Consider the following 19867-nt stretch of genomic DNA (forward strand, 5'->3'; position numbering starts at 1 on the left):
CTGTGCACTCTGGCGGATCAAAGCAAGTTCGATGTAACGCAGTTTCACTCTAATGCAGTAAGATTTTTTGGCTCCCGAGGACAGCGTTATATCGGAGTAGAGGTGTATTTTGGATGTAGTACATCAGAAGATTTCTGTAATTAGGGGCTTACCAAATTCATGGTCCATTTTAGTTAATTTCACAGTCATATGAAATTTACAATTTTTAAATTCCTGATTTCAGCTATTTAAATCTGAAATTTCATGGTGTTGTAATTGTAGGGGTCCTGACCCAAAAAGGAATTGGGAGAGGGGAGTTTGCAAGGTTATTGTAGGGTGGGGTTGCTGTACTGCTGCCCTTACTTCTACACTGCTGTTGGCGGTGGCACTGCATTCAGAGCCCCCCGCAACTCCCTTTTGGGTCAGGACCCCCATTTTGAGAAATGTTGGTCTTCCCATGAAATCTATATAGTATAGGGTAAAAGCACACAAAAGACCAGATTTCATGTTTGGGAGACAAGATTTCACAGTCTGTGATGTATTTTTCATGCCATGAATTTGGAAGGGCCCTATCTATAATCCTTCAGTTGGTTGCATACAGGGCCGGCTCCAAGCACCAGCTTGCTCAGCTGGTGCTTGGGGCGGCAGATTGAACGAGGCGGCATTCTGCCCAATCCTAGGGCGGCATGGCCGCTCTTTTTTTGTTCCGCATCGGCCGCCCTGTAGGGGGCAGCGGCGCGGAGGACAGGAGTGCCCTGAAGGGCAGTCCTCTTCCTTCCCTCCCCTCCGAAGGTGGCGCAGCGAGAGGGGCCGCGTGGCAGCGCCCCTGCTGTAGCCCTGGCCGACCCCTTCTCTCTCTCTCTCTCTCTCCCTCCCGCTCCCTCCTCCCACCGTCCCCCCAGCCGGTCCCCCTGCAGTTGTGCTCGGGCCACGCCGCAGGGTTTTTTTTTTTTTTGCTTTGTTGTTCTGGCCACCCCATTTTTTTATTTTTTATTTTTTGCTTCAGGTGGCCAAAAAGCCAGAGCCGGCCCTGGTTGCATATCAGCTTTGTTTTTCCTAGAAGAGCCTCTGGCTAAAATAATGGAGTAGGATCTACCTTCATTATTTAGCTTAATTGCACAAACTTTTTAAAGGGAAAAATGTATTTAGAGAAATGCTGGAAATAGCGTGGAAAGTAAAAGAAAACTATTCATCTCTGCCATATGAACAAGCCAAATTAAAATATTTTAGTTTGTCTCCAACTTAAGTATATAGAACAATTCATAATGAAAAATTCAAAGGTGTTACTCTGTTAAACCTAGCAGATTTTCTTCTAAGTTTTAATTTTAAAAGTGACCAGCAAAGGAAGAAAAGTAAGTTATTGTTTTCATGATACATAAAGAAGGCCGAAAAGGTTATGGGGTTTGCTATTATTTTAAAATTTTGCTTGTTCTTTTCCTCTTTAGAAATTTAGGACCTGTTTTGGCTTGAAGAGTCTCAGTCATAATGCAGAATTAGAGAAATGGTGACATCACAAGAGACGAGAGTGAAAGTTAAACATAAGAGAAAAGAGGCATTTTTACTCAGTGTTTAAAATTCTTTGGCTGGAATATTCAAAAGCACTTATCGCATTTTGCAGCCATAAGTACGTTTGTTTTGACTAGTAATTAACTGTGTGGTTTTAAAAAGTAGTAACAAATACATTAAAATCTGCAGTGTAGACAAGATATTGTAGACTTCAGCTCATCCAGTATAGCATGCTTTTTGTACACTAGTTTTTTATAACATGCTAGTTTGCACATGTTACTTAATATCTTCTAACATGTGTTTTTATCAGAGGTGGGCAAACTACGGCCCGCGGGACCGTCCTGCCCAGCCCCCTAGCTCCTGACCCAGGAGGCTAGCCACTGGTCCCTTCCCTGCTGTCCATCCTTCTCTGTAGCCTCAGCTCGCTCGCTCCGCCGCCCGGTGCAATGCTGTGGGCGCCCGGGCTGTGAGCTCCTGAAGCAATGCAGCTGCAGAGCCCGGCCTGACCCAGTGCTCTGTGTTGTGCCAGCGCCGTCAGCCACTGGTGCTCCAGGCAGCGCGGTAAGGGGGCAGGGAGCAGTGGGGGTTAGACAGAGGGCAGGGGAGTTTGGGGTGGTGGTCAGGGGGCGGGAGTGTGGATAGGGTTCAGGGTGGTCGGGGATAAACGGGTTGAATGGGGACAAGAAGGAAAGTGGCTCATTAGCAGGGCCTGGGTGATGAGCAAGACGAAAGGTCTCTTTACCACTTCATTCTGCTTTGATCAAGGGATAGCTCTCTTTTGGTGTTACTATATATGTTTTTGGTTGGAGAATAAACTGCCTTGAAGGAAGGGCTTGAACGGTCTCTTTTTTGTCAGGCATTTAATCCTGCCTGGTCTGGGGAAACGGGCCAGCAGGTCTACAGTCAACTTGAACACACACTTTTAACCCAGGGCATATTTAACAAAACTAAAGTTATTCAGAACAGTTCATTTCTGTGTCCAAGATAGGGGCTGACTGTCTTTATTCTGGGAGCAATTACTCAAGAATTTCTACAACAATTAAACTATATTTTAAGAGCTAGTCCAGAAATGGAAGAAAAGAGAAGTAGTTGCAGCAGTACAATAAAAAAAATGGATGTTCAGGTTTATGGTTTTAAAAATGGCTGCTAACAGAAACTTCCTAGCTACCTCTTTTTTTATCGCATAGTAAGCACAATATAACTGCAACTTCTCTCCCCTATGATGAACAATGGAAGTACTGAAATGACAGTTTTTGACATTTTTCTTAAAATAAGTTATAATTGGCCAGATCCTTCATCTGGTCTAACTTGGCATAGCTCCATTGATTACACTAGAACTGCACCAACTTATACCAGTTGTTCTGGCTCAATTGACACAGATGATGCTTTTAAATTCAATCCCATGTAAATATTTCTGAAGATGATCATTCAAACTAAAGAATTGGTATGATATTCCCTAATTGTTGTCCTGTGTTGAATATGGTTCTTCCAAAGGTGCAACATTCTGCTTTCTTTGCTGGATAATGTACTACCACATTCCTGGAACTATAGGGATGATTTTATAAGTAGAGGCAATTGCAGTTGGTAAAATCCAAGTGAATAAAAAGGCTTTCACCATGGCTAGCCACCCCAAGTATGTACCTATTCAAGACGCTAAGCTGGAGTGGCTAACCTGAGCCTGAGAAGGAGCCAGAATTTACCAATGTACATTGCTAAAGAGCCACAGTAATACATCAGCAGCTCCCATCAGCTCTTCCTCCCGCCACCCCCAGCACCTCCTGTTTGCTGGCAGCCCTGCCAAGCAGCACCTCCCCCTCCTTCCCCATGCCTCCTGCCTGCCGCGATCAGCTGTTTCGCAGTGTACAGGAGACTCTGGGATGAAGGAGGGAGGAGCAAGGGTGCAAGAGGCGCAGGAAGGGGCAGGGGTTCAGCAGTGGAAAGTTGGCAACTGTAGCTCCAGCCCTGGAGTCAGCACCTATGCAAGGAGCCACATATTAACTTCTGAAGAGCTGCATGCAGCTCCAGAGCCACAGGTTGGCCACCCCTGCCCTAGGCATTACTTGGGAGCTAGACCATCCTACCGCTCATGCTGCATGGCTCCATTCTGTTTTTAGCATGTTAGCTCAATGAGTGCTAGTATGTCTCCTTGAGCTGGGAATCATGGTCCCAGCTCAAAGTTTAGACATAGCCTTATAGGCATGAGAATAAAAGATATGGCATTAGCTGACCTCATAAAAATTATAGAGAAATTAAACTTTCCATTTAGTGTGTGCAATGAAAACAACAGTAATGAAAAGTGTCTTTAACCAATTTTGTTCAGTATTTGGACACGTTGTTCATTTATGCAAGAATTCCTGAAGTCGGCCTGAAAGAACAACAACTATTTAGGACACTGCCCAGTCTGAAATGATAAAAGTAACTGAGAATGCAATTCAGATATGTATTCCAACATCGTGAAACAGGCTGTGAGTTTTGTCATCTTGATATGTAAATTATGATTGGAAGATGAAAGAAAACTTATAAAATAAAGGAAGGTATAGTATAGTATAATGGATTAATTGCTATTCGCACAAATGCGAACTGGAAATGAAAAACAAGGCTGGCTACAGTTACAATTATGAGACACCAGTGGAAGGATAGTACATGAGAGTCTCTCTAAGTGAACCTCACAAATTCTGTGTCCACTGCTGTATGCATTCACTTAACAACCTTACTAACTCTTGTTGATAAAGTCTGATGATTCTTAATATCAAGTGTGATAAGTTTTACTTTGTTCATACATTCTTCCTAGAAAAGCAGAGATGATATTCCATGTACCTAAACCACAGATATTTTAAGGATTTGAGTGAAATAAATAGACATTTGTAGAGCATAGGTTCAGTAGGCAACTAAACAATCAACAGTGGCATATCTGGCTAATCCGATACATATCTACGCATGGTGACTGAAAGACATTTCCGGTGTTAAATGGATTGAGCATCAAAGCCTGTGGCCAGGAAAATTGATATTGAACATTTTTCAATCTCCAGATCTTGTGTGCTTGATCTTTGTGATACTTTATGCCATTGTATCCCTAAGATAAGAAGTAGTGACAGTGTATGCAGAAAGGATATCCTACAGATACTAGGATCAAGCTGCAGCAGTCAAGGTCCTAGGTTTTCTACAATAAAAGACATTCCTACTACACAGATTATGATAAGTAAAGAAAATTCAAAATACATTTATTTTTTGTTGTGGTTGATCTTGTGATCTCAAGTGCTGACCATTGATTTAAAGGCCTATAACTCATGATCAAGAGATTTGGCTACAGTTTCTGAATTTTCTGTATATGTCAGATGATATAAGTGAAGAACATGAGTGAAATCCTGGCTCTATTGAAATCAACGGCAAAAATTCCATTGACTTGAATAGGGCCAGGATTTCACTCCATGTTTGTCCATTGGCTGAAAGATATGGCACATTTGATGTTAACACAGGTAATACAGGTGAACAATTTCAGTTATGTGGAAGACTGATCAATATGTCATTTTGCTCAAATTTCGCCACTCTTGTCTGCTGCAAGTCCCTTTAAGTATAAGGATATTAGTACATGATATTACTGCTTTGGCTCTAGTTGTTGCATGAGTGAAATAGATGCATGTGAATTCATCAGGTTTAATATTTATTAAAAGCTGGCTATGATCCATGATGACAGTAAAATGTGATGTTCCTCCAAGTTTGCATATTAATACACTCAGATCATTCAAATTGGAAAACCTGAAACATCTTACTGTGTCTGACAGCAAATCACCAACTATAGAAGGAAAATATTCTAGTAATCTGTTATATTTTTTTAAATGCCATATTCCTAATGTTTGGTGTGAAATACAGTATGTCACACACAATTTCACTAATATGGGATTATTTCTGATATAATGTCTGTAGTGCCTGTAATACCGGCAAAACAATTATTTTTCCAATTTTTTTTAAGTTAGTTTTCTGTTCAATAGTTGAAGGAATCGAGAAAAATAAAATTCTTCTGAGCCTTGTCAGGCATCTTCTTTGGTATGACAGTGTAAAATTCAATTCCCCTTTACCAAATGGCTTTCTGTAGCATAATCATCTTTATATTTAAAAAGCTTCTTTCTGATGCCTTTTTTCCCCCTGGAAGCCATTAAGAACAAGTAGTACATACCTGTAAACATAACCTCTCAGAAGTTTTCATTTATGAATACTATTTTTTAAATTATTTTGTTCTAAAATGTTAAAAAAAGATGCTGTTTATATCTAAAAATGCATGTCACTTAGAGACCCCATAGCTTGATGGGTTTTAAAATTCTGGGGTGCCAATTTCAATGCCCCAGTTTTTGTTTGTTCCCCTGTTTTAGAAAAGAAAATAGTGCCATGTTCAGTGTGTGAGGAAAATATTGATATTTCATCTTGACTGTACAAAAGACTTTTGTAAAATGGTTTCTCTTTGTCTTGTAGGAAGGACATAAGAAAGGGTTTTAAAGCTTCTAGGTTCTTGTTATCAGAATGGATCATTGCTTTTCTGTATTGTTTTTGAAAAGTGCAGTTCTGATACATTTTATGGACTTTGTCATTTCCACTTTGAAAAAAGAAAAATAAATATCCAGCACGACTGGAGTGAGGCAATGTGTCTTTAAGATATATTGTCTGATATCTAGAAAGTAACTCTGCGTTATAGAACAAGTTATTGGGCTTGAAATTTTATGGACTGTTTTAGGCAGGTCAGACAAATGATCATGATTGTCCCTTTTGGGTTTACATTATGAATTTTTAGTGAATGGCTTTGTTTTGGGGCACAGGACTTCAAAGCTAAATATCTTTTGAGAGACTAATTGATGCCTTGTAATTAAAAACTAGGGCTGTCACACAATTAATCGCACGTTAAACAATAATAGAATATCATTTATTTAAATATTTTTTGGTGTTTTTTACATTTTCAAATATATTAATTTCAATTACAACAGAGAATACAAAGTGTACAGTGCTCACTTTATATTTATTTTTTATTACAAATATTGCACTATAAAAAAAACAAAAAACAAAAGTATACTTCAATTCACCTAATACAAGTACTGTCGTGCAATCTCATTATAATGAAGGTTGAACTTACAAATGTAGAATTGTGTACAAAAAATAACTGCATTCAAAAATAAAACAATGTAAAATTTTAGACCCTGCAAGTCCACTCAGTCCTACTTTAGCCAATTTCTCGGACAAACATGTCTGGTTACAATTTGTAGGAGATAATGCTGCCCACATCTTATTTACAATGGCACCTGAAAGTGAGAACAGGCATTTGCATGGCATTGTGGTAGCTGGCATCCCAAGATATTTACGTGCCAGATGCGCTAAAAATTCATATGTCCCTTTATGCTTCAACCACCATTCCAGAAGACACGCATCCCTGCTGATGATGGGTTCTGCTCAATAACGATCCAAAGCATGCATGTTCATTTTCATCATCTGAGTCAGATGCCACCAGCAGAAGTTTGATTTTCTTTTTTAGTGGTTCAGGTTCTGTAGTTTCCGCATCGGAGTATTGCTCTTTTAAGACTTCTGAAAGCATGCTCCATGGGCTGAGTCATCATCCGAGACTGCAATAACATGAAATATATGGCAGAATGTGGGTAAAACAGAACAGGAGACATACAATTCTTCCCCCAAGGAGTTCAGTCACAAATTTAATTGATCCATTATTTTTTTACCAAGCATCATCAGCATGGAAGCATGTCCTCTGGAATGGTGGCCGAAGCATGAAGGGACATATGAACGTTTAGCATATCTGGCACATAAATATCTTGCAACGCCGGCTACAAAAGTGCCATGCCAACACCCGTTCTCACTTTCAGGTGACATTGTAAATAAGAAGCAGTCAGCAGTATCTCCCGTAAATGTAAACAGACTTGTTTGTCTTAGCAATTGGCTGAACAAGAAGTAGGACTGAGTGAACTTGTAGGCTCTAAAGTTTTACGTTGTTTTTTGTGGGGGGGTTTTGAGTGCAGCTAAGTAACAAAAAAAAAATCTTCATTTGTAAGTTACAGTTTCACAATAAAGAGATTGCACTACAGTACTTGGATGAGGTGAATTGAAAAATACTAAATATTCCTAAAGCATATTTTTGGTGATAAATAGCAGAAGCCACTTTTTACTCACATAGCTTCTTTGATTCTCCCTTTAAATTATATCTATTTACTTTCCTGACCAAAACAAGTTTTTACCACAGTTGACAGTGCACAGCCCATACAGCTATGGAAGAGCAAGCTGGATTCTGCCTTCCATATATACAACCTTAAATCTGCACCCTTGTGTATATATTTTTAAATACAACTTGTAATGGTATTGTTGCATATTATTTCTGTTATAGTACAATTATACATTTGTCATCTCCCTTATATGCACATGAGAGACAAGGTGGGTGAGGTGATATCTTTTACTGGACCAACTTCTGTTGGTGAAAGAAACAAGCTTTCAAGCCCTTGTATCTTGCAGTACTGTTTAAAATTGTGTTGTTTATATGCCAGTTGGTAGAATACATGAAAGTCACTTATTTATAAATTATATCGTAAACTGTGCTTATTAAACATAATACAGTACTTATTAAGTGTACAACAGAATAATGTGTACCAACTTATATAGGCCACCCAAATTTGCAGCTATATTACTTTCATGCTTAACTACCTTATCCCCTAACTTGCAGCTATGAAATAATGTGCTACTTGTTAAATAGAAAATAGAGTATATAGATGCTGAAAAAATTATTAAATACATTCCTCAAAAGAACAGCAATATAAAAAACCAATAAAGATGTACTGAATGAATATGACAATAACATTAGTTTATGTGGAAAGGAATGGTAAAAATGTTACAAGATGCTAAACATGTATCAAGGGATATAGGCAGGCATCACAGGGTGCTATGGACAGGTATCCCAGGATACTTACCACTGCTTCTAGGCTTGATGCATTCTGGGTAAATTTTGCAGTGCATTATGGGGTACCACCTGGGGGCTAGGAACCACGGTAGTCTGAATCAAACTTCCATGATCTCTTCCGTATTATCCTAGGATTCATCTGTTGCTCTCTTGCCTGTGCTGTTTTGAAAACTACTCACTTCCAGCATGAAGGACTCCCAGGTGAGTGCTGTGATCCTGTCTGTTGAAATTAATAGGATGATCCTGTTGCACTGGAAAGCTTAAAGTGAGGCATCAGTGAAGCACATTGCAGATTATCATAGCCAGTTTATTTTGTGCGCTTGCTGGAGGAAGCAGAGAGACATTCCAGTCACTCTTCCGTATGATCTACTGCTTGATCATCTTTGATCAATGGAGCACTGGGCCAAGGCCTGGCCAACTGGCATGATCTAGTGGGTTAGGATAGTAATGCAGACTTATAATGACCAAAAGTGGCTTCAGAACTTCAGGGCATAAAAGGACAACTTGTCTGGAAGTCTATGCTAAGCTCACTTAAACTCTCCAGTGCCAAACCAACTCTGAGATTTTCCCTCTCTTCTCCCCCCTCCCATCCGTGCTTGGAACAGTGCGTGAGGATTGCCATTTGGAAGTTTGCCACCCTAGATTCCTGCCAGTAATGATCTTACTTATGTTAAATCAGCAGTTGAGGCTGTCGTTGTGGAGGTGTGCATCACTATTTAGTGAGTGATGCTTCCTTGGATGACATAGGCAATGTGCAGATACTTACTAATGGCTTTGAATGCTTAGCATTCCCAGATTATGTTAATGCTGTGTTGGCACATGGGTTCTGTCTACTATTTTCTCCTATCCCACCACGCTTCAGAGTTGAACAACTGGAAGAGCTATTCCTCCATGGTTCTGCAAGGCTTAGTGGCTCACTGAGGCAGATTCACCAGTAAGTCATGATTCTCAGATCTTTAGAAATTAAACAATTGTCAGCAATGAACAATGGATTTTTTTCTACCAACTATATCATGGACGTTAATTGGCTGCAAGTGCCAACTAGGATTCTCATGACTCAGGATATGTCTACACTGCAATAAAAACCCCATGGCATTAAGTGTCAGAGCCATAGTCAACTGATTCAGGCTTGTGGGGCTCTGACGATAAGGCTAAAAATGACAGTGTAGACATTCAGGCTTGGGCTGAAGCCTGGACTCTGAGACCCTCCCACCCAGGGTTTCAAACCCCAGGCTCCAGCCTGAACCGAAATATCTACACTGCAATTTTTAGCCCCATGAGCCCAAGTCAGCTGACCTGGATCAGCTGCAGCCATACTGAGAGTCTTTTATTGATGTGTAGATTTACCCTTTGCTTAATCTCTGCTTCTTTAGCTCCTGAATTTATACTAGAAATCTGGGTAGGAGAAAGGAACTATAATATTTAACTTCACTCTGAGTACCTGTAGGATATCTGTGGGGTGTGCATTTGGAACATTGAAAGGCCCGTGGAGAACTCATGACCAGACTTCAGAGTGATGTCTGCGTGTATTAGCAGTGCAGGTTGCATGTTGCACACTTATGAGACCAAAGGTGAGGTGCAAAACTAGATTATCTGTGCCAGGGCTTTCTATAATCATGCCAACTGATGTGAGAAGATTACACCTTAAAATAAATAGGCTATTTAAGTCTGTGATACATATGTTTAAGTACCTTTAGCTTATAAATCATTGAATGACTTTTCATTTAAGGTACTGTTATGTATTGCAGTGCCTTTACAATAACATGAAATACTTGAAATCCTGAATTTCTTGTAATGGCCAAAATGCTATAGCTGCTCAGATACAACATGATGTGATGTACTGTCATTCAGCTTAACCAAAGATGTGGTTTCAGTAATGTGAAATGATTTAATCCTGAAATGCTATAGCGACTCAGAATTTAAACAAAAAGTGATTTTTAAGTGCTGTGGCCATGGCTCCATATTATTATTTATTAATGAATTTGTATTTCAGTAGCACTAAGGATCCCCAGTTACGGATCCCACACCCCACTGTGCTAGATGCTGTACTGACATTTAACAAAAGACTGTTCATGTCCCAAAGAGTTTACAGTCTAAGTATCATACTTTCTCATCACTTTCACGTCAGACAGTCTTCACAGTGGGCTTTCCCCATCTCCAGGGCAGTAGGGGGACAGATCACATCTTTTTCTTTGAACCTGGACTCAAGGTTGCCTCTCAGGATGAATTCCCCAGAATTCTATGCCACGTGGCAGATTCCAGGTTTCTCTTTGGAGCAGAGCTTGCACTGGATTTTTAAAAGATTTAGTTATCTAATGGTACATCTATATTTACCGCCAAACCCGGAGGTAAGCAATTGATCTTCTGGGATCGATTTATTGCAACTTGTCTAGACGCGATAAATCGATCCCGGAAGCGCTCGCCGTCGACACTGGTACTCCTGCTCCGCGAGAGGTGTACGCGGAGTCGACGGGGGAGCCTCCCTGCCGCGTGTGGACCCGCGGTGAGTACCTTGTAGTTCAAACTTAGATACTTCGACTTCACCTACGTTATTCACATAGCTGAAGTTGCGTATCTTAGTTCGAACTGGGGGGTTAGTGTGGACCAGCCCTCAATGTCTTTAGTTTCTTCTTTGGCTTTAGCAATTTTGAGGAGAAAAACCACATTCTACAAAAAAAAAAAAAAAAAGTAGCTTACTGAGGATTGTTTGACAGACAGCAACCTCCTCTCTCATCCCCACTCAGAAAAGGTAAATCGAAAGCTCCCAGCCAAGATGGTTGAGCAGACCACAGTGAAACTAGCTCCCAGCTGACATGTGGGTAAGGTCTAAGCTGAGACAATTGAGCAGGATGCTTGGATCTCCCTTCACATAAACCAGGCCAGAACCAGTGGCATGGAAATGCGGGGGGGGAGTTTTTCAGAACCCCCTTGCATCTTCCCTATTCTCACAGCTTGCAGAAGAGAAAGGAGCAGCACAAAATTTTAAAATCTCTGATAAATCTTGCATCTAGACTTTCTAAAGAGCAGGAGAAATCTGTAAATTTTGGACTTTGTGCAAGAGACCACAAACTTTCAACTAAGCTTCCCAAAATTAGCATGAGTGGGGGTCTAACTTCACAGGTGCTTATGTTTTTAGAAAATAAAATGCAAACAAAAAAAACCAAAAAACTTGCAAAGTTGCAGAAAATTCGTATAATTCTTCGTCACTTGCTTGATGAGGGTGCGATTGAGTTGGAGTGGGATTTCCCTATCAAGAACTAGTTGTACCTAAGGGACTGAAAGGTGTTCATTACTCTGCCTAAGCCTACCTGCTGCAGCCACCTTAGTGAAGAGCATAGTCATATCAACTGATGGAATATTCCTGCCAAACTCAGAGAGAGGAAAATAAGATCATCATTTAGACTAAACATGGATTCAGTAGCCTCAGTTCTGAACATACTGGTTGTAGTCTCTCATTGTGGAGGACTATTCTCAACTGGGAGTCCTTTGTGAGCATGCAACAAACACTCCCTCTCCTTCCCTAAAATCTACTTTAAACTAGATTTTCCTAACAGCTTTTTCAGGACTGACACTTCACGGGACTGTGATCTGCTGTACATTCAGAACTTCCAAAGACATGTTCCAGGGGTAACTAAGGCTTGACCAAATTGGCATTGCAGGCTAAATCTGATGGTATTCCAAACATTTTGTTGGTAAGCTCTTTGGGAAACATACACACAAAAAAGTCCCTGAGGCTTTAGACAAGGAAATAAATCCTCCCTCCTTTCAGGGAGAGAATCTTCAAATTATCTTATCTCAGCAGGTGTAGAGATTACACATTAGAAGGCCATTGTTGTCTTAACTGTCAAAAGACCAAGGCTGGGATTGTCTGGAAGACCATCCAACTCCTAAAATGTATCTTGATTTTCAAAGCCTGGGTATATTTCTCTCTTTCACGCACACATGCTTTAAGGGGCCCTTAAGTCTGGAAGCTCATTTGACACTGAACCGATGCAGAAAATGGGTGCTTGAGATAATCAGGTAAGTTATAGAAGTCACTCATTGTTCCAGGGGCAAGTTTCTTTTCCCCAAAGTAAAGTAAAATACACCAGCACTGTCAGCAAGACTCTTCATAGCATCAGAAGATGAATGGTGCAATAGGCCATCCACACATTGGAATGACAGACTCAGGTCTGGAAGGGGAGATTTTGGAAAGGGCACCAAATTCTTTGTCATATAAATAAGAATCATGGCATGCAGTCCATTTTAAACCTCCGGTCTCTCAGAGGTTCCATATGTGGCTCAATATTCCAGACAGAAATAATGAAATCCGTCATTACAGCATTGTCTTCCCAAAACTTTGGAATATAAAAATAAAACTCATGGAAAGCAATTGAAAATGTGATCAGGGAAAGTCACTCTGAGATCCTTTAGTTACTACTGCAGAAAGAAGCATTTTCAATATAGAGTATTCCCCTTTTGGACTCAGACATCTACATGCCTTCAGAAAAAAAAGCTTTGAGCAAGGAAGTGGAAGGACCAGTTACAGCCCTCACAAAACGCCAACATCTAAGTTACCATCCACAACAATCTTTACGTCAGAAGAGAGAGAAGAATGAGATGGTGTCAGATTTTCAAAATGTAACCACTCCTCTCCTAAGATAAAATCTGACACATCTCTTGGGCTAGTGGGTCTCATGTGAAAACCCAGCATAATTCTTGCTTTGCTTCCAGCCAGCAATGGCAGGAAATGTATAAAGATCTCGGTTCAGATCCAGAATTAGCATCTCTTAATTAACTGAATCGTAATATTATTTAACGGCTATCTGATGTGAGATCCAGAGAAGCCGTTCATCAGTACAGATGCCAAGCCCCATGTAGGAGGAACACATCTGGACTCCTGTGTGACTTGGGATGAGGGTATGGCCCAATGAGAAGACATGGAGTATAACTTATCTAATGCAAAAAATAATCCAGTTCACTCCTCTGTCTCCAGCAGATGATTCTTTAGAACCATGGTGTTTATATATCTTTCAGCTTTGCTTAGAGAAGTAGCCTTATTCAGATCTTGGGCAGAAGCTCTCGCTGCTCCTCAGGGGTCTGCACCAAAAAGGAAAGTCAGGATCAGCTGGCTGAGTAGTATACACTTAAAGTCAATAGGATTCAGTCTAGACCATCTATCCTTTCAGACCATCAAAGATCTGGTTGGAAGCCTATTGAGGCATCTATTTGCATCCAAATGCAGCTGGAAAACCAAAAGAGGTACTACATGGGGCAGAAACACTTGGTAAAGAAGATTGTGAAGGGACTGGCCGCTGTGATTATCATCACCTTCTCATTAACCTTCCGATCTTGGTTCTCAAACCTGATTTACATGTTAATGGAACCTCATCTCTAACTCCCAAAACACACAAACACAAAATATGGTGCAACAGGAGCTGAACTTATATCCAATGTTCCCTAACTTCTCAGTTGGGAAATTAAAAGGAACTACAGTCACTTATTCTAAGACTGTTACAAACACCCTTCTAGCATCTTGGAGGAATTTTTGCAAATGATATCTATGAGGTTTAGATGTTGGTATTGCAAGGAACACAGACAAGGGCCAAGTCAGCTGAAGAAAAGAGTGGACTGGTGTTTTTACAAGATGGCCTGGCCATGGGGCTCAAGGCCAACCCTTATTGGAAAGTAAATCAGTGACTGCAGACGTGAGAATCTCTCATTGCTGTCACATAAGATTCCTGAGGACTACTAATATTATCAATAGGCAATATGTAGTTTCCTGTCATGATATTGATCTTTGGGCTACAAGTCCTAATAAAACCACCTTTTACCTCACAGGTGATAGTTCCCTTCCATTTCTTACTGCAAATATCTTGCCTACTCACTGCCACTTTTGCCAATGGGGTTTTGGAGCTTCGTGTGATCTCAGTGAAACCACATTTATACGTTCTGTGAACTAAGTAGTCCTCCATCCCCAAACTCATCAGTCTTCTTCATATAATTGGAATATAATTGTCCTTCTGGTTGAATCCAAATACCTTAAGGTATTAGATATGCTTAAGTTAGGTATGAACAGAGACATCAGGGGAATGAAGTTGTATGTAGCAGAGGCATTCAAAGCCACAGGTACAACTCCTCTTTGTATCACACATTCCTGGAAAAGAAACAGCAATTGTGGAGTGGACAGATAACACATAATACAAAGAAGTCTGAAAGGTCTCCCATTTTCTCAAACACTGGACATCTTCACCTCTGCTATTACATCATTTGATAGAATGGTGTTACAGGACAGTATGCCCCAGTAATGCTTAAATTCCTTTTCATCCCTCCACGGGTAGATTTTTATATTCCTTCCACTTTAGGGATGATGTACTGCTCTCTAAATTGCATTGTGAAGACTGTCTGCCGGACATGAGGGGATTGAGAATAGGAAAATTCTATTTTACCTGTGAATTTTTATTCTGGAACCCTCCATGTCCAACAGTCTGATCCTCCTTCAGAGGATTGCTTTGTGACCAGAGTTTTCTTGCTGTTATTTCTCACTTTTAATTGATTTGAAAGGGAGCATAGTGTTCCTCCAGGAAATACCTAAATTTCACATGCAGGCTTTACTGCAAATGGTTTGAATTGAATACCAGACCTAAACTTTTATATAGTTCGTATTTTTCAGCTTTGGAAGCTATAATTCTGGAGAGTTCTTCCTGAGGGACAGTCCTAAATGCAGGCTCAATACAAGTATTTGGTCGGTCTCTAGTTGTCATGGAGATAGAGAATGCCTCACTTGTAGGCTAATGTAGTGAGTCCTAAAATGAAAATTTCCAGGTAAGACAGAATTTTCCCTTTTCCCACATGTAAACATATTTCTTATTTTATTCAGTGGCTGTTTTTACCTCCCCGCCCCCCCCCCCCATGCCATTTGGACATAATTTTGTGACTTACCACTCAGTTGGGGGTGGTGGGGTAAACAGGAGAGAGAGAAGGAAGGGAAAGGGAGAACGCAAGGATGTATGAAGCCCAACTGGTGTGAGGGAGGGAAAGGCAGATTGGGGTCTGGTGGGTAATGGTTACAGAGGGATGGAGGGGAAAGGAAATGGAGATTCAGAGGAACTGCAGTTTGATACTCGAGGGCAGACACTTCAGTGCTTTCCTGTAGCTAAATCCACGGAATGTAATCTGTCACAGCAGCACAGTCAGACATTCCCTTGTGCTTTTTTGCTCTGTGACCACCCAGATTTCTAGATAGCTTGGCATTTCAAAGAGATCCTGGCTGTCTGCTGGGAACATTTCTGGACTCTCCTAAGGCTTGTCTACACTTGAGACGCTGCAGTGGCACAGCAGTAGTGCTGAAGCTGTACCGCTGTAGCGTTTCAAGTGTAAACACTGACTATTCCAACAGGAGGGGATTTCCCATTGGTGTAGGTAATCCACCCAAAAAGGCAATAGCTAGGTCAATGGATGAATTCTTCCATCAGCCTAGGACTGTCTATGCTGATGATTAGGTCAGCTTAAGTACATTGCTCAGAGGTGTGGATTTTTCACACCCCGAGCGAAGTAGCTGGATCAACCTAACTTTTTCGTGTAGACCAATTGCAGCCCCAGCTCCTCTCCACCCCCAGTCTAACTTTGCCCTCATTCCTTCTCCGTCCCCAGGCCAGCTCCACTGTCATCCCCATTTCTAGCCCCAGCTCCACCTGCAGCCCAAGCGCCTCTGCTGAGCCAAATGTGCAATAATGCAGGGGGGGCACAGACAGATTCCATTACTGGGAGGAGGGGGCGCATATTAGGAAAAGTTTGGGCACCACTGCATTAGAAACAAGAGAAAGTTGAAGGAAAGTGTCCTCTACTTAGCAAGGGACAAGCACTAATAACAGATGACATCAAGAAGGCTCAGGTGTTTAATGCTTATTTTTCTTCAGTCTTCACTAAAAAAGGTGTCCAAATACTTAATACACTTAATATTAACAACAAGGGGAAAGGAACGTAAGCCAGAATAGGGAAAGAACAAGTTAAAGAATATTTAGGTGAGTTAGATGTTTTCAAGTCAGCAGGGCCTGATGAAATTCGTCCTACGGTACTTAAGGAAGTAGCTGAAACAATCTTGGAACTGTTAGCAGTTATCTTCAAGAACTCAATGAGGTCCCAGAGGATTGGGGAATGAAAAACATAGTACCTATCTTTTTAAAGGGGATAAAAAAGGCCCCAGGGAATTGTAGACCAGTCAGCCTAACTTCAATACCTGGAAAGATACTGGAACAAATTATTAAACAATCATTTTCTAAGCACTTAGAGGGTAAATTGGTAATACGTATTAGCAAGCATGGATTTGTCAAGAAGAAATCAGGCCAAACCAACTTAATTTCCTTGTGTGACAGGGTTACTGGTTTAGAGGATAGGGAGGAAGCTATAGACTTAATTTATCTTGATTTTAGTAAGGCTGTTGACACAGTCCCATATGACATTCTCATATGCAAACTAGGGAAATATGGTTTTGATTATATTACTATAAGTTTGATGCACAACTTGTTGAAAGACCATACTCAAAGAGTACTTATTAATGGTTGACTATCAAACTGGGAGGATGTGTATCTAGTGCAGGATCTATCCTGAGTTTGGTAGTAATCAATATTTCATTGATGGTTTGAGTAATGGAGTAGAGAGTATGCTTACAGAATTTATGAATGACACCAGGCTGAGAAGGGTTGCAGCATTTTGGAGGACAGGATTAGAATTCAAAATGATCTTGACAAATTGGAGAATTGGTCTGAAATCAACAAGATGAAATTCAGTAAAGACTAGTACAAAGTATGAAGGAAAAATCAAATGCACAAATACAAAATGGGAATAACTGGATAGGCAGTAGTACTGCAGAAAATGATCTGCTGGACCACAAACTGAATATAAGCCAACAGTATAATCTAGTTTCGAAAAAGGCTGATATTGTGGGGTCTATTAACAAGAGTGTCATATATAAGACACAGGACGTAATTGTCCTGCTCTTACTCAGCACTGGCGAGGCCTCGCTTGGAGTATTGTGTTCACTTTTGGGAGCCACACTTTTTTAAGAAAGATGTGATTAAATTGGAGGGAGTCCAGAGGAGAGCAATAAAAACATTATGTATTCAAAAAAAAAAAAAAAAAAAAACAGAAAATCTGATCTACAAAGAAAAGTTATAAACAAAAACAAACTTCTGTATGTTTAGTCTTGAGAAGAGATGATGGATTGGGGACCTGATAACAGTCATCAAATATATTAAAGGCTATTATAAACAGGATGGTGATCAGTTGTTCTCTGTGCCCACTGAAGGTAGGAGAAGTAATAATCTGCAACAAGGGAGATTTAGGTTAGATATTAGGAAAAGCTTTCTAACTATAAGGATAATTAAACAGTGGAGTAGGTTACCTAGGGAAGTTGTGGAATGTCCATCACTGGAGGCTTTTAAGACCAGGTTAAACAAACACCCATCAAGGATGGTCCTGCCTCAGTGCCGGGAGTTAAACGGGATGAACTCAAGGTCCCTTCTAGTCCACCTTTTCTATGATTCATGCCTGCTAAAAAAGAAACACATCTATCATGTAAAGATTTTGATATAGTTTCTAATCTCATGCATATCATGGATTGCAATGTATCAGAAAAAGAAAAGCAACTCAGCAGTGTCTGAGATTTAAAATCTGGGTTTTTAAATTGACCTTATTTTTATCTAGACTTAAATAAGACCAATAGTGTTGCAGATGGAAGTAAAATTATCGATGTCAAGACATGCTTTATTTTTTTCCTTATCTAATATTTAGCGTGCTATCTTTCATATGAAGTCATCTCCTTGATTATAAGAATATGCTTACTGTAAAGCTTTTGTTCTAGAATTCGATGTGCCAAATGCAGCCATGTCACAAGTTAATGCAGTGACATTTCCTTCAAGTTTTTATAAGTTATTAGTCTGTGTGTAATTATGGTTTTGCTGCCTCAAAAAAAAATTCTAAATGCTCTTGTTTGAAATAAAATGTATAACTATGTTAATAAAATGGATAACTGTATTCCAGTGGGACTTGGAATTTCCCAAGTCTTCAAAACACTGATGAAAATGAATTATTGCAATTATCAGGATATCCATTCTAACTGTTTTGTAAAGAGCTTTTTAAAATCTCAAGGTAAAAAGGTGTGCTACAGTACATATCTTTTAAAATTGTTCATCACACATGTCTGTGTAAATTTAGTAACTGATATTCCAAAGTACTCAAGCACATTAATGGGCAAAGCTAACCCCTAAAGCAGTCGATTTTTTAAAAATTTGATACCTCAATGGTTTGTTTTAGAAAGTTAAGTTCATAATGTTGGGTTTTTAAATTGACTTTTAATAAGGAAACTCATAAACCAAATGCCAATCAAAAGAAATCATAAGAGGGATTTTTACACGTATTGTCACGTTATGTGTGTTTAAGTACAGTTAGTTTAGTACCTCACCCTTCTTTCACTGCTATCCAATGAAAATATGTACCTCTGTTCTTTTACAGGAAAGTTAATTAGATTATATTGAAAATAGTGCCTTTTATGTGCATCATTTTCAGTCCTAAGAAGTATTAAATTAATAGATATTTTAATAAATGTTAACAAACTTAGGCCCCAATCTGTCAAATATACACATGCTTAATTTTAAGCACAAGTCCAACTGAATTAAATGGGCTGTTCATCTACTTAAAGTTAAGCATGTGCCAAGGGTTTGCAGAATTGGGACTTTACAGTTTGAACTTACAGATATTAAAATGTAAAGGAGACACTCCCAGACCTGCCAGTGGCCTCAGATTTCATAAAGAAAGGAAGAAAGGAGAGTCCTGTATTTAATATCCTTTGGCCTAAGAGAAATTGCACTATGGTTCTGGTCTTTTGCTAACTGGCATTAATATATTTGTGCAGTTCACAGCCCTAATTCCTGGCTAAGGCCTTGCGTTTCTACTTTAAAGTCAAACAACTATCATTCCACCCATTTTACAAATAGGATAACTGAGAGATTACACAAGGCCACTTCAGGCAGAACTGGGAATAGAACCCAGATCTCTAATTATCACAGAACCAATCATCATCTGCTTTTGACATATTTCCTTTGAGTGAATGTATTAAATCTTTGTGCTTGATTATGCTTTCTGTAATGACTGCTCTAACCACTAGACCAGTTGTTCTTAACCAGGGGTACATGTACACCTGGTAGTTCACAGAGGTCTTCCAGGGGTACATCAACTTATTTAGATATTTGCCTAGTTTTACAACAGGCTACATAAAAAGCACTAACAAACTCAGTACAAACTAAAATTTCATACAGACAATTACTTGTTTATATTGTTCTATCTACTATACACTGAAATGTAAGCACAATATTTATATTCCAATTGATTTATAATTATATGGTAAAAATGAGCAAGTAAGCAATTTTTCAGTAATAGTGTGCTGTGACACTTTTGTATTTTTAT

General features: G+C 39.8%; 1 protein-coding gene across 7 annotated transcripts in view; it reads left to right on the forward strand.

Annotated features, from left to right (window-relative positions):
- Positions 1-19867, forward strand: part of MBD5 (methyl-CpG binding domain protein 5) — a 242743-nt gene that overhangs the window by 69415 nt on the left and 153461 nt on the right. Inside the window, exon 3 of one of the 7 annotated variants that reach the window (XM_034785449.1) lies at positions 8558-8626. The exons of the other annotated variants lie outside the window; for them this stretch is intronic. The gene's annotated coding sequence lies outside the window, so the exon portion shown is untranslated. The remainder of the gene's footprint in view (positions 1-8557; positions 8627-19867) is intronic. 7 annotated transcript variants of the gene reach the window in all.

This window comes from Trachemys scripta, chromosome 11 (assembly GCF_013100865.1).
Source record: "Trachemys scripta elegans isolate TJP31775 chromosome 11, CAS_Tse_1.0, whole genome shotgun sequence".
Lineage (NCBI taxonomy): Eukaryota > Metazoa > Chordata > Testudines > Emydidae > Trachemys > Trachemys scripta.